Source organism: Pteronotus mesoamericanus, unplaced genomic scaffold (assembly GCF_021234165.1).
Source record: "Pteronotus mesoamericanus isolate MK-2021 breed Mesoamerican mustached bat unplaced genomic scaffold, CSHL_Meso_final contig_180, whole genome shotgun sequence".
In the NCBI taxonomy this organism is placed as follows: Eukaryota; Metazoa; Chordata; class Mammalia; order Chiroptera; family Mormoopidae; genus Pteronotus; species Pteronotus mesoamericanus.
The window spans coordinates 4,146,237-4,161,668 of NW_026555076.1; positions in this window are offsets into that span (position 1 = coordinate 4,146,237).

The following is a 15,432-nucleotide window of genomic DNA, read 5'->3' on the forward strand; positions in this document are numbered from 1 at the left end:
ATACCTAATGGTAGCCATTAACAACATTTCCCTGTGTGTTCTTACAGAAATTTGTTATGCTCATCATTTATAGAGTTATTATTCTTTATTGAAAGAATTAAATTAGAAACAATACTATAAACTTGCATTTTTATTAATAACACTTAGAAACATAAATGCTTCTATGTTTCTATTAAACTAAATTACCAAATAAAAAGCTGCACATTTTTGTGGCTGTAAGAGCAAGCAATTTTAGAAACTCACAAATTTAACAGAAATAAAGATATTTTCAATATTTTATGCTCTGGTTTCTGGGGCTCATTTCATTGAGCACTAGCCTGTGAACCAACGATTTGCCAGTTCAATTCCCAGTCAGGGCACATGCCTGGGTTGCAGGCTAGGTCCCCAGTAGGGACTCATAAGAGGCAACCACACATTGATATTTCTCTCCTTCTCTTTCTCTCTTCATTCCCCTTTGTCTAAAAGTAAATTTTTTTTAAATTTAAAAATCATTTAAGACTACCTATGTTGTTTTAAAGTTAGTAAATAAGCTGAAGGGAAAATAAAAGAGAGAAATTTGAAATTTTGGCCCAGAAAATACCAAAAAAATAAAACATAAAGAAAATATCTATCCCTCACCCTAATGGCAAATGTGGAAATAAGTATCAATGTGGAATTTTTAAGAAGAATTCTATTTTTACTGGGGTTTACAATAGTTAAATAGAGATATTAGTTAAATGAAGTAAGGAAAAGCTAATGACTCCATTGGTTAGATTCTCTGAGTCTATAAGTTACTCTCCAGAAATTTAAGTGTTTTGACAGAAGCATAAACTTAGCATCCTGCAGCTGGGATATAGTCCCCAGAGCAAAATTTACACACAGAATTTCTGGCTCACCATCAAGAAAACTTTTATCCAAATAAATCAAAAAAAATTATAGTGCTGGAAGGGACAATAAAATTCCCAAAAGAGATGGAGACATTCCATACCTTCCAAAAGCATTTACCTTCTTTGCTTTCCAAAATCACCAGTGTCGATAATTCTCCAGTATCTTTGTGTGATGATGCAGTTCATAACCTCACATACTTATGGCTAAAATCACATGATTTTCTGGAAGTCTAATTGCAAATTATTTCAGCTGTAATTCAGTCAATTCTTCCCCTGTTGTTAATGAGAGAGAATTGAACGCAACCTCGCAGTTCATTTAGTCTAAGAAGATTATTAGCATGTGTCAGTCTGTAATATTCCCTGAAGAAGTATTTTTTCCAGTTTACCATAATGTACTTAAAAGTTATTGCCATAGGTTTATAAAAGCTTCAGCATTATTTGCATGTGCTGTATGCCCTGGGCAAAAGCACAGTTTTGAACACTGTTCTAATACCCCTTACATGGAAGGAAGCAGGAGAGAGTATATAAAATGTGGGGTCTCATCTCTGCCTGAGATCTGTTTATCTGTGGTAGGAAAGAGGTAAAAGTCATTTTGCAATGTTTGCTGCAGCCACAGAAAAAAATAGGTCTGAAATAAAATAAAACAGCTGAAGAACTTTCATTCTGGACAGAATCTGAATCTGTTGGTCCCAAACAAAAATCTTGCACAAGGTCCTTAAAGAGCAATCAAACAAGCTCCAAGAGGATAAAGGCCCAGTGGGATAGAATGTGTGTTCTGCTAAAGGAAATACATTGAAAAACAGAGTTGTAAGTGGAATAGAGCCGAGGAGCAAACATAAAGTATTCACGGGTTGATTTCAGGGAATTCAAAGGAATAAACTTTTATGTGAAGTTGTAAATGAGCCTTATGAAGGACCAGGGAAATGGAGAAAATGATCAAAGACCAAGAAAAAAAAAGGTACATAGGATATTAACCTTGCAGAAACAGCCTGTTTGATTTAAAGAACACACGAAAACGATCCAGAAAGTAAAGGCAGAAAATGAAATGGAGTACACAGAGGGCAATGAGATAGAGGATAAAAGGTTTTTCAGATAAACCAAGCAACAATAAACTTATGAGAGCCACCTTTGCCTCTTGAGAAACTAAAAGACAACTGGGTACTGGAAAAGAGAGATAGGATAGGGTGTGTGAACCCCCTTTTCTCCAGCAGAAAGCAGAAGAAAGCATAATGCACATACTCATTTCCTCCAAAGGAAATGAGACACTGAGAAAAAAATAATAATAAAAATTGAGACTAGCTCAAAAATATGTTTAAAAAACAATTCTTAAGCCAAATAAAAGTAGAAATCTGAAAGAGCTACTAGTGATAGAAGAAATAAATATTTGCATGCACTGATTAGTAGAGGAAAATAAAATGAACAATTAAAGTACATTTTTACATGGGCTAACAATTCTTTTCTTACCATTAAACAGTAACATTTTTAGGTACAGTATGAGATGGTTTGTTAGTCAAACATAACAAAATTTTCTTTCTGTTTGAAAGAAATGGATATAAAGAAAAGCTTGGTGAAATGTGTTATAGTAGCATCATTTTTAAGTTTCCTCATGATATAATTTTACTTCAAGTTTACTACAGCTCTAAATTCTTGCACCTATAGCAGTGGTATAATCTTACAACAATCTAGGGAAAAATGATCAAAGTAAACATTGCAGAGATATCACACAGACATGCTTAGCAAATATCTTTGTTAACTGCTTGCTAAATATTACTTTTATTATAATACATTTTTCAGAAGATTTCTATAACATACCTGAATACCCCCTGTTTCTTAATGTTCCACTTTAAATTCATTACAAATAAAAGTAAAGATAGTCAACATTGTAGTCAGTGCAGTGAATCATAAAGAAACATACTCACTTTTGTTCATTCTGCTCATTTCAGTCAAATTCAGATAGAAGTTATGCAGTTAAACCTGAAGAGCAATTGAAAAAGTCAGAATATGTTGTTTCTATGCAGGCTCTCTAGTCCATATCTCCATAGCCCATATTTCTTGTTTCTGGTAGCATCACGTTTCCCTCCTTGTTTTAGAAGAATTAATTGTCTGCATTGAATTCAGTGTTATGCACAACCTTTATTTGATCCAGGTCATTGAACCCAGACATGTAAGGTTGTCTTCATTGCTCTTTTTTTACCAGAAGCAAGAAAGAGAAAGATGTTTAGAAATTTTCAAATTCTTACCACTTTTTCATATTGAAATGAATGTATGGCTTCATAATTATATCATAAGCCCAAGAAGAATTTACTACATGGTATTCTGATACTTTAAATGTGTAACATCAATAGCATTCTCTTCATGACAGCCTGAGAATATTGCAGATGTAAACTTAAGTTAACAGAAAACATTGGGAAATAACTCTAATGTATTCTTCAGAGAGTCACTTCAAGTATCTGTAGAACATTATCTATCTGAAGCACTGGCTCTTCTTTAAATGATAAAATTTACAAGCTATATAGAAAATGCTTTCAATTGCAGCATAATTGTAATAGAAACGCAGATATCAGGACATCTGTCCTTTCATGTCTGAGCCATGAATAATTTCACTAATGCTTAGAAGTGTTGCACTCAAAGAGAGGACCTCTGTTGACCATTCAATCTTAAATTATTTCCCATCAGAAAGTGCTCTATTAACGTAATGTGATTTATACAATCTACACTGCAGCACAGTGTTGATTTTAAATTGATTCAGCTGTATAATGCATACATTACAATCAAAGCAAATATTCCTGAATGGATAGACTGATATGATACAATATTCTGTTGATATAATTAACAATATAAACAGTTTACCCTGCCATATCTTGCCCTGCAGCTAGTATATTCTGAAGATATAAACTGATCATCTTCTATAATGAACAATGAGCATCTAATTTTTGCCAAATATAGGATTAATTATTGTGCCAAATGGTACATAGCATTGATTCTTTAGTAAGCTTTATTTATCAATGAGTTTACTCTCAGAGATATAAATTGTTGAAAAAGCTGTCTTTCTTGCTATGGATGGCATCATTCAGATTTCTATGGTTTTACTTTTCTTTTTAATTAACAAGTTTAACTCTAGCTTGTAAATCACCTATTTCTAGCCTCAATCAATTTAGTAGTGTAAAGCTGGCCTTGTTAAATTACTTAAAACTCAGGGAACTTTAAACTTTTAAAAAATGGGTTTGGGTGATTTCTGATAAAAGTAGATTTTTGGGACGTAAAGCAAAAATATTTAATATGGTAAGGTGGAACACACAATCATGTCTCTTACTATGCTATTAAAAATTAAGCACATCAGAAATAATGCTATTAGATGGGGGGGCAATAGAAATTATCTTCTTTTGCATCAAATTTTATTCTCTCTCACCAGTATCTGGATTACCTTAGCTCCTAAAGATACATATTTCACTAAATATACTACTAACTTTATATTACTACTACCTTTGGATTGATGCACCGCTAAGTTCAACACAGTGACCTTTTAAAGCCCAGCCATCCTTAATACATGAAGCAAATCTAGGGCCCAAAATATTACAGAATCTGTCCAACTGATGTGTTCCATGTGGTAGGAGCCATGTTCACCAGGAACTCTGTGAAGAGGCCAAATAATTATGGGCTGAACAGAAGCATATATTTTAATTCATCAGACAAAATTTAAAAATAAAATTCTGTGTTATCCCAAAATTAAAATTATTGTTGAACGGGAACACCTTCTATCGCCTTTGACAGTCCAAAGGCTAAGTTCAATATTATGCATCCTATTCTCAGCACATAAAATTGATGAGTAGAAAATACCAGATCGGCTCTTAATACCAGAGGGACAGTTATCTGGGAAACTATGGCTAGATACATAGATTAGGATAAGATAGAGGTAAAGACACACATAAGCAGTTCAAAAAATAAATAAATATTGAATAAATACCCAGCATACACAATTTATTTTAAGTGAAATCCATAGAAAGTGTCTGGCAATGCTAATTTTTTTCCCAGAGCTTTGTGGTTAAAAGTATTCATTTAACATAAGTCTAACTTTCAAATGCAAACACAGAGAGTGACATTGTTTCCAGATGTAGCTTTAGCAGATCATGTCTTGAGTAATTGAAGCAGCATAGAATACAATTTATTGCCAAACAATTCCAGACACTAGGAAGAAAGTAGAATTAAAATACTCCAAACATCAGATTCCATGTTCTTGGAAGCTGCTTTTATGCCTTGAAGTAACAACATTCATTTTGTTTTAATATACAGACACACACATACGTATACCATAAATAAATAATAAAGTTAGTTTACTTGAAAAGATAGGGTAAGTTCCTGGAAATATATCATCCCCTCCTGGGCATCCATTGTTTTAGTTTTACTTTGTTTTGTTTTGCTGTACATGTATACATGATGTTATTTAGTGTAGTAATTGCACATATAATGAAAACTCTTTAGATGTTCACTTTACCCCACTCTACTTAGTACAAAAGACAGACATTTTGACTCCAAATGTGAGCATCAGCTCTTAGCTCTCAGCTCTGATGTGCTCAAAATAGTTTATGTCCATGTATAAACTGAACCATCAGAAATAGGACCTCAATCCATTAAAGTGTCAGAAGATCAAGTTCACAGTGAGGCAATGGCTAAATTTCCAAGCCCAGAGCCTGCATCATTGTCAGAGTCTCAGGATTATTTAGGTGAGCTGATTTACTAACATGGCAGCTAACAAGATTTGTGTTCTTGGGGGCTTATTTATAAGTTGAATTCATTGTGTTCCACAAACTGTAAATAACATCTACTTAGAAACAAAATTTTAAAAAAGCTGATTTTAAATATCAAGAAAACATAGGGAGTTCCCCAAATGTATTATTCCATTTGGGGGTCTATGTAAAGGCCATAGGCAAGATCTGGTTAAATACGTTCTCACTGGAAAGACTAAAATGATGAAAATAGATTTTTCTGTTCTTTACAAATTTCATTCCTCATTTTGAAATGAAAACTGCCTATAATAGAAAATAATTACAAGAAAGATATCTTAAAAACATACCTGAGCACAATGGAGAAAAACAATCATAAGAAAGATATTTTTCTTCTATTTTATTATGCTCTTAATCATTCCTATAATTTTTAGAATTAAATATTACCATCTATGGGCATCTGGGAAATCTAGTTTATTAATTCAATGTATCATTGCTACTTATATAAGTCTAGGGAAGTTAGAGAATTTTTATCTCATCATGGAAATCAAGCATGTCCATCAAGTTAAGAGGAAAATAGAACCTTGATAATGTTGTTTGAGCACCTAGATCCAAACATACCAAAATCAAACCCCTAGATTAGGTCATTATTTTTAACAATAAATATCTTTTTTTTTTTTTTTTTGCTAATTAGATTTGGTTTGATTCTGCTTGTATCTGAAGGGATTTTGACTTATACTATTATTAGAATATGTGACAGGCAAACACTATGGCTACTGTTCAATTGGACAGTCCAAAATTCCATTGTACTTATGGATCTGCTGTTTAGTGAGTCCACTGGGAGTTTCTTTGGTGTGTGTTTTGGATTGCATATCACAAGGCAGAAGGAATCCAGGAATGTATGTCTATAAGGATTATTAATTACTATAAGCTAAGGGAACCACATCAACATGATCTCCACCCTCAAACAGTTTACATTACAGAGAGAAAGACAAAAACAAAAGAGGTAAGCAAAAATTTATTAATTCTTTAAGTTTTATAAAGGACACAAGCAAGGTCTGTGTGTGCGCTTAATCAAAGGAAGAAGATCAGCTAAGATTTCTATGATGCATTAAGATTAAATTGGGGACTTTATGATGAAAGAGAAACCATCATTTGAAGACAGAGGAAAAAGAATTTTGTAAGAAGAAGGGACAATGTATACAAATACACTACGGCAGAATAAAGAGCAGCTAGCTGCAGGAATAGAGCAAAGTTCTAGCATGATTGGACGTAATCAGCAAAGGATGACTTTGGAAAAAGAATGAAGGTCCACAAATCAAGAAGAATTTTGGAGACCATCTATCTTTATCATTTTGGCACATTTTATCCTTAGTATAGTGCAAAGCCATTGAAGGTTTTTTAAGCATGAAATACATGATTATATTTACATTTAATAAAATTACTCTTGATATCGTGCAGGTGAATTTTAGCAAGTAAGTGTAGAGGTAAATGAAGCAAGTTAGAAAACTGTTTCATAATTTGGGGAGAGACAATAGTTTCCTAGACTAAGAGAATAACAGTGCTGCACAGAAAATATCTTGAAGATAAAATTAATGGGACTTGATAATGGACAGGGATTAGAAGGCGGGGGGGAAACAAGGACCAAAATTTCTACCTCATGTAAGTATGGAGCTTCAGGTACTCATACAGAGAATACTCAGTGAGCGAAGGATTTGGGGGACAGGAAAGATGTGAGAGAGAAATGCAGTCAATGTTGGACATGTTCACTTCCGAAGTGTCTCTAATTGTTGCTCGCTCTAAACCCGTGGAAACTCAGTGTTTCTATTACAGTGAGGAAAACAAAAATGAGTCCACAAAAAGTTAAATAACTGAATTTTGTAAGTTTTATGAAAAAAATACAAATATATGAGGTTGCCAAATGAAGAGATATAGCCCAAAGATATAAATTTAAGGGTCAGTTTGAGAGATTTGGCCTGAAGATCTAAATCTTGAGCATATTCAGCAAGATTATGTTTGAAGTGGTGGCACTGGATCAGATCGCATTGGGAGAATGTGAACGTAGAGCAGAAGAAAAGCATGGAGAGAAATGGAGAGATACTGAAAGAAAAATTGGCATAGCACACTCTGGCTATACATACGCAATCAGGTCTTCTTCTTGCCTGTCTTTCTGTTTTGATAATTTAGGAAATATCAGTCAAAAGGTAAACTTTTGATATTTAGTCATATTTCATTATATTTTATAGACTCTTTAATCTTTGTCCAATTAAAAGATATTTCAAATATATATTTTTATTATTTACATTTCTTTGACACGCCAGGTCCATATGAAACAGAACAGTGTCATAACTTGTCTAAGAGTTCCCAGGGCAAAAACCAGACCTAGAATTCTGAAGAGTCACTCTAATGTATCCATTGCCTAGATCCCAGGTGCTTTTGATCACCTTGTTTTGCCTCCTTAAAAAAAAAAAACACACATAATAAAATTTAATGTGCAGAATTAAAGTTCACTAATCTCTTTGTGAGATAATATTGGTTATTTTGTACATTTATATATAAATTATTATTAATTATAGATATATATTTTAACAGGTCAATGGATTGGTTTCTAAATGTATAATAATAATAAGGGAATTTTTTAAATATGCCTTATTACTTAAAAAATCACATATATTTATTACCACTATTAATTCAAACTTTAAAAAGCTGTGCCCTTCATTTCTGACCAAGAAAACTGTAGCACTGAAACTGCAGACAGGTTTGAGCATTAGGTCACACATGTGTTAAGAAATATATTTAATTTTACAGTATGTCACTTTACAATATATTTTATTCTAACACCAAGTTTGAAATTAAGCTATTTTATATATAAAACATATAATAACTAATGACTAAGGGTTATAGCATGTACTTTTTAAAAGATAAAACATTTTTTCTTCCTTGATATATCTGTATTTAGAAAGTCATTGCCAAATCAACTTTAGAGTATATAAATAAATAGTAATAAATTTGGGCTAAAATACATTAATTTGTCTTACTATAGAGTTATGCTATAAAAGCTTGGTAGCAACATTTAAACTGAATCACACTTATAATTAATTGTTTAATTCTCATTGATAAATCTGTAAGAGTGAAGGTGAATTAGACTATACTTTCAGAAAATGCAAAGGAAGTTTTTAAGTTCACATGATGCTGGATGAAGCTTTATAATAAGCTGGTCCCCATTTTTAAAAAGTACAGCAAAAGATGTTCAGAATAATATTTAAAAAATTTTATCCACCTTCCACCAAGAAATGAAACTAGCAAATGGTAGATAACACTGGGCTACTGTTAAGTATACCATTCAAAAAATGTTGATGAATAAATAAATAATTATTATTCTTATAGAATGACTTATGGAGAGCTACAATTCACTTAGGAAAGTACTATATGTTATCACTAATTTACTTTTACTGTAGTCTAAATTCTCAGAAAGGCAACTGAGTATTTCAATCAAGATTCCTAGCAATAACTATTTCATACCAACATGCCTATGTTTTGCTTTTTGTAATTAAAATTTATAATTGTTTAATTCCTATTACACATCATCCAAAAACTTCATCATAGTTTAGATCTGATTAAAACATGGCAATAGAGGATAATAAAATATGATATCTATTCCTGAGCCTGATTCTGATAGACTTGAGGAAGAAAAGTTACTTTGACGTGTATCCTGAGTACAAGACAATATCAAAATAAGTTTCTATGGCAGATTGGATGTTGCTATGAACACCAATATAAAATCCATAATGCTTAAAAACACTATAAAAGCATACTGTATATTGTTTTTCATTTCATGCTCCTTAAACACTTGGCTCATTTTCTTAGTCAATCTTCTTCACTCCTTTATATGCCTTTGGCAGATAATTGTTTTTCTTCATGCTATTTACAGGCTGAATTTCCTTGCTTGTCTTTGAGATTCTTAGCTTTTTGTTTTGTTTTAGTTTTTTTGTTTTTTGTTGTTGTTTTAGGTTTTTTTTGTTGTTGTTGTTTTGGGGTTTTTTTGGTGTTGCTCAGTCTTTTTTTATTAAGAAAAAAATGTTGAGTCTAGATATATTTGACCTTATATAATGAGATATCTTAATATCTTGGTTATAAATAAATTGACACCTAAAATAATATATGAATATATTTTAAGTTATGGACACTACAATAAGCTACATGTTTAGGCATTTATTCGATATAGTGTATAAGGACATACTTCTATACATCTTGCCAAATTCATCTTTCTCACCACACTCACTGTCAATGCTTACTTTTAATCTCTTAGACAAAAATCTATTTTCTCATTTTATTCTCATCAAACTAAGCATTAATTATTTATGCAATGTCAGTAATTCTAAATCTTACTTAAATTATGTACTTGCCTGTTGTTCCATAGCAGCATCACCTCTGCAAACCGTGGCTAACAGTGTTAGGTTCACAAGGAAAGACTGGATGCTGCAGTATGAGAGAAGCTTATGGTGACTGTCACTTCAAAGACAAGATGAGACATAGAGATTTACCCAGAGTATGTGCTCAATAACATATTGTTATTATTTGTTAGGTCATCCACGTTTTCTGTTTTATAATACCATAACATTTATAATGTATGCTCCCCAAAATAATCTTTGTTATGTCACATATTTTTTGACAGTTTTCTGAAACATAGAAGCATATATATATTCTGTCTAGATTTCTTTTTCACATATTAATTCCCCTTGAGTGCAGGGTCAGTGTTATAGCTAAAAACATATCTCTACCACTAATCAGATGATCAACTATGAGGTAGTTGAAAAGTCAAGTGAATTAATTTAATTGAGGATACCAACACATAGAAAAATAGGAGTTTTGTTTGAGATCATACTATTTTTTAAAAAAGAAAGCCAGAGGGTAATTCCATAAGTGCTGACACTCAACCTTTCTCTGCCCTAGAATACAGGTTCCGGCACAGATAACACCACTTTTTTATTACAAAATCTTAAGCATGTAATTCTGTAACATAACAATATCACACTCAAGCACACCATATGACATTTTAGGTGAAATGTTCAAATTAAAACTATAAATTATTACACCCATATTATTACCCTACCGACCACACTCAAGTAGACCTTATTTCTGCTGGGCCCTGTGTATTTCCAAGATAAGTTATTTATCTGTGGGCTGGGAATTGGGGAGGGTGGGAGTTCAATGCTTAGCATCTGGAAAAATAAGTTATCTCAGGTCAAAATCAAAGCAAAGCAAAAGGATATGTTACCAACCTATAAAATCCAAAGTAGAAAGCTTTTTTGCCCATTGTGTATCTCTTCCTGTTGAATTAAGGGTACCTTACCAAGAAAACAACTACAGCTTTAAGGATTTGTTTCAGTTGATCAATCAGCCCCTCCCCCCACTGCCCCATCCTGGTTGACCACAGATCTGTCTCTAATTGTGAAGCATTACAGTGGTCTTTAACTCTTAGGTAGGCTAAATCGCTGTGGCTGTATTTACATACCCATTATGGTCTCTGCTGCCTCCTCTCATTGCCCATCCCGGGATTGTTAAATTGATTAGAAAGTTGAGACACTAAAGAACTGCTCTTTCCATCACTTTTTGGAGACACAGCTGTCATTGGTACATTCAAACATATACTATCCTAAAACTTGTTTTTTTCTCCTCATTTTCATTGTGACTCTCATTCACAGAAAATAATATTATTTACTCTCTTTTTTTGGTAAAATTATACCCTCAGCTATTATTGATTAAAACATGAAAGTGAAATTCTTAAAAGTCAGGAATATCATTCATCTAATATATTTACCTAATGACTGATGACTGAATATTAAGATTCACTTCATGTGATTCATACAGTAATGGTTTGGAGGGTTGAATCTGAAATTAGACTGTCTGGGTTCAAATACTGAGTCTCCAACTTATCTAGTGTCTTATCCAGTGTGAATTTCAGTAGATTGCTTAACAGGTGTTTTATGCATTGGTTTCTTCTATTTTAAAATGAATATAATAATAGCCCTTACTTCATAGGATTAGTTTAAATATCAAATGTGTTAAAACTTATAAAGCACATAGAACAATGCCTGGGCTAAAAGTATTTATTAAATTTTAAAAATATATATGTCTAGAAGTATATAAAATAATATGTATAACATAATTCATTTCCAGATATATTAACCCCATTTTACAGATATAGCAATTGATAACTCAACCATGAATAAATCCATTCATTCATCAAATTTACATAGAAACTTTACATTCTGGATATCATGGTTACTGAAAAGTTTTTACAGACTAGTAGAGCAGTTAGGATATGTGTTTTTTTTTAAATATACAAACAACTTTAGTTTATGAAGAACATGAGGAAGAAGCACAGAAAAAGATGTAGTCTGAATAACAATTCAGAAAAGATGTATTTTTTAATGACAAGCACTGAAATTCATGACCTTTGTATTTTCACACAGTTGCCAGAAACCTGCGTATCTATATTTAATACAGTCTAAATGGTCATTAAACAATGCATAAATGTTAAACAAAAAACATTTGGCCTCCTGGAAAAGGCCACTTTGTAAACAATATCTGTACACGAGGGCAGGATCTACGATTAAGGGAAATAACATAGTGAAGCCAAATTATGCTGTTACAATTTTACTTTTCTTTCTGTTTTGTTTTCCGGAGAAAACGTAATGAATTTGAGATCAGCTGAGAAGAAAAACAATAAGAAAGCTAAACCATTAGAGGATATAGGGCATTGTTTAAAAGCAGTAGTTCTAAAGCTTGACTCCCTGAGTTCAAGACCTAGTTTTTGCCACTCTCGTGCTGTGTGATTTTGAACATATAAATTTACTTTTCTGTGTAGTTGTTTCCCCAATTGTTAAAGATAATAATAATAACAACAACAACATTTTTTTCTTTGTTAGCAAAATGGTATAGTGCTGGCTAGAAAAGAGGTGTTCAAAAATTATAAATAAACAGCAAGCCTAGTTACTAGGAGCATAGGCTCTGAAATAAGGTTGCTTAAATTTGAACCCTGGATCCAGCAGCAGCAAAATGTGAAAAGCTCACAAGACTTACTTAAACACCCTATAATTAGCAATCAAAATGAAATTTTAAAAAATTACACATTTACAAACATGACTTGAGAATTTTTATTTAATTTACATTGAAAAAATCAGTCAGCTCTAAATCATTAAACTATAAGGATGATTTTATACTTTGAAGCTTAAACAACAAAAGGCAAGGTTCTGGAGACCATGCATGATTGGAAATGTTGCTGAAACCATTTTCTGGAAACTATAATCTACCACAGTCTACCTGTGCTCATAACAGTTTATATCCCTCTCTTTTGCAAAATACCATCACTCCTTCCCAAAGATCTCCTAGAGTCCTATCCCATTATGGCATTAATTTTATGATGGGGCTCTAGGATCTCATCATCTAAATCAGGTCCAGTTATAGATGAAGCATCTCAAGTACAATTTGACTAGAATAACTTCTAGATAGTAGCTCCTGTTTATATGAAGACCTGTGAAGTAAACAGACAAGTTATCTGTCCCCTACAGCCCCCCCATACCATGGTTGCACATGCTATAGATTCTTCCATTAAAAACGGAGGAGTAAAATTTAAAAAAAAAAAAAGAATCACAGGTCCACAAAAATTCTAAATTTCAACTGGGCACATATTGCCAGGAATGATTCTCCACAAATTAGATCTTGGCTCTGCTTTCTGGACTTTTGGCATCTTCCTCTAAGTTAGCATTCATTTGTCACCAAAAAACTGTTGGTGTTGGCAGACAAATTTTTTTTAGCCTATTTCCTACCTACAAGGGTTTGAGGATCCGAAGGCCTTTTTTCATTGAACACTACCTTTGTCTTTTAGTCTAAGCTGAAATGTTTTCACCAATATTATTCTCTTAAAGAGTCTATGGATTTCTTATAAATCTTACTGTAGTTTACTCCATTAAATAAAATCCACACTCATTCATCTCCTTGAAATAAGACTTTCTGTGTCATGAGTTTTCTATAAGGGTATTTTAGGATAATGCCACTTAGAGTCTTAGAAGTCTCATTTTTCAACAGAATCCCTGAGATAATAAAAGGATTTTTTGTCAGGTCAGTACTACCTTAAATTCTTCTTAACTGTTAACAAGGATTATACAGTTAGGTCTTTATCAATAGATCATGTTTTTGTGACAGTACACTGATACAATCTTTCTTAATTCCTTAAATTTAGTACTGTTTCCTTCTAGAGAGGATGGAAATAGGAACAAGTTTACTTCCAAACTACCAAGTACTTCTTCATTTGTATTTACTAGTTCCTTCTTAGCTTATCTTTTCCTCTTGAATTTTATAATAAACATTGCGGGGGGAGCCAAGAAAAACCTTCATCCCTCTGCCAGACATCTCCTTAGCTCGGTCATCAGTTCATAGTGATGTTTTCTGTTTCCACATTACTGCAGGCAACTGTTGTGAAACTTTCTACAACTACACAAGTTTTCCTTAGTCTCCAGCTTCCAACAACATGTAAACTTACTTTCATTGAAGCTATCATCAACGGCCAACTCAAATGTCATCAGGCTTCTCGCCTTTTGTTCTTCCATTTTTTAGTCTGCCCCACCATCCTAGATTTACATGACTAAATCTGAGGGTTCCTTACCTCAACACTCTTGGAAAAAATTATACATATATAAACAATAAATTTTAATTTATATATGTTATTATATAAAATTACATGTAATTTTATAATTATGATATATATTTATTTCTGGTTGTCCAGTGCTACTCCAGTAACCGTATTTATTTTTTTGTATTTTTATACTTAAATATCAGGGGGTCTTACTTTTCCTGGAGGACCTGCATCTCCCTGTGCCAGCCTATTCCTAGAGATAGTAAATAACTCGCTTTTGAGTGTTCTTTTCAAGTGCAAATTGATCAATCCAAAGGCCACACCTCCACTTTGTTGTACCAGGGCCAGGTGCCAGGCAACTAAGGATGATATCTCTGCTGTAGATCCCACTGAATTTTTCATATTAGCCAATCTTAAGCCAGCCTACCTTGCCCCCTCCTTCCTGAGGAACTACTATAATGTCTCTTGCCCACACTTGTCTTCCTTCTACCTCCTGCCAGACCCTGGTGCTTTGCTGTGTGTCCTTCTCAGGTATGGAGGGTCCCTCTTCTTGGGAACTGTGTGTATAACAGTCTTTCCAGTATCAGTTCTCCTGATCTTTTGGCCTTGCTGTACCTAAATAGTAATAAAACCTATATAAACCTTCTATTTTTAAAACTGTTATATAAAAAAACCACACTACAGTAGTAGCTTGAAACAACACAAATTGGCTTGCTGAGTTTGGCAGGATCCACTAAATTCAATAATAAATTAGTAGAAGCAGCACAGTTCTGGAAAAGTATGTCGTGCTAGAATAGTGAAGAAGGCATTTCTGAGATGTAATATCACCCTCCTGGTTCACAGTTTAATTTTTTTTTTAAAGATGAACTAAAAGGTAAACTAAATTTATGTCCTTATTCTGGTAAGTCTACAAAATAAGTCAAGTTAAATGTTTGATATGCACTGTCAAAGCAGTAACATTCCTAAAAATCAGATATCTAGAATATCATTAAATTTTAAGTTAGGGTAATTATATTTCAAGAGTCACTCCTCTTGCATCTATCTCATGTAATTAATGTTTCAATTCTGGGTGTTTTAATACAATACTTTCCCCCTCTACAAATATATTATGTCCTTTGTATAAACTGAGAAAACTGGCTCATTGAACCAATCTGTAATTAAAGCTAGAAGTAACATTGATACATTTTTTACTTAATCCTCCTGACTA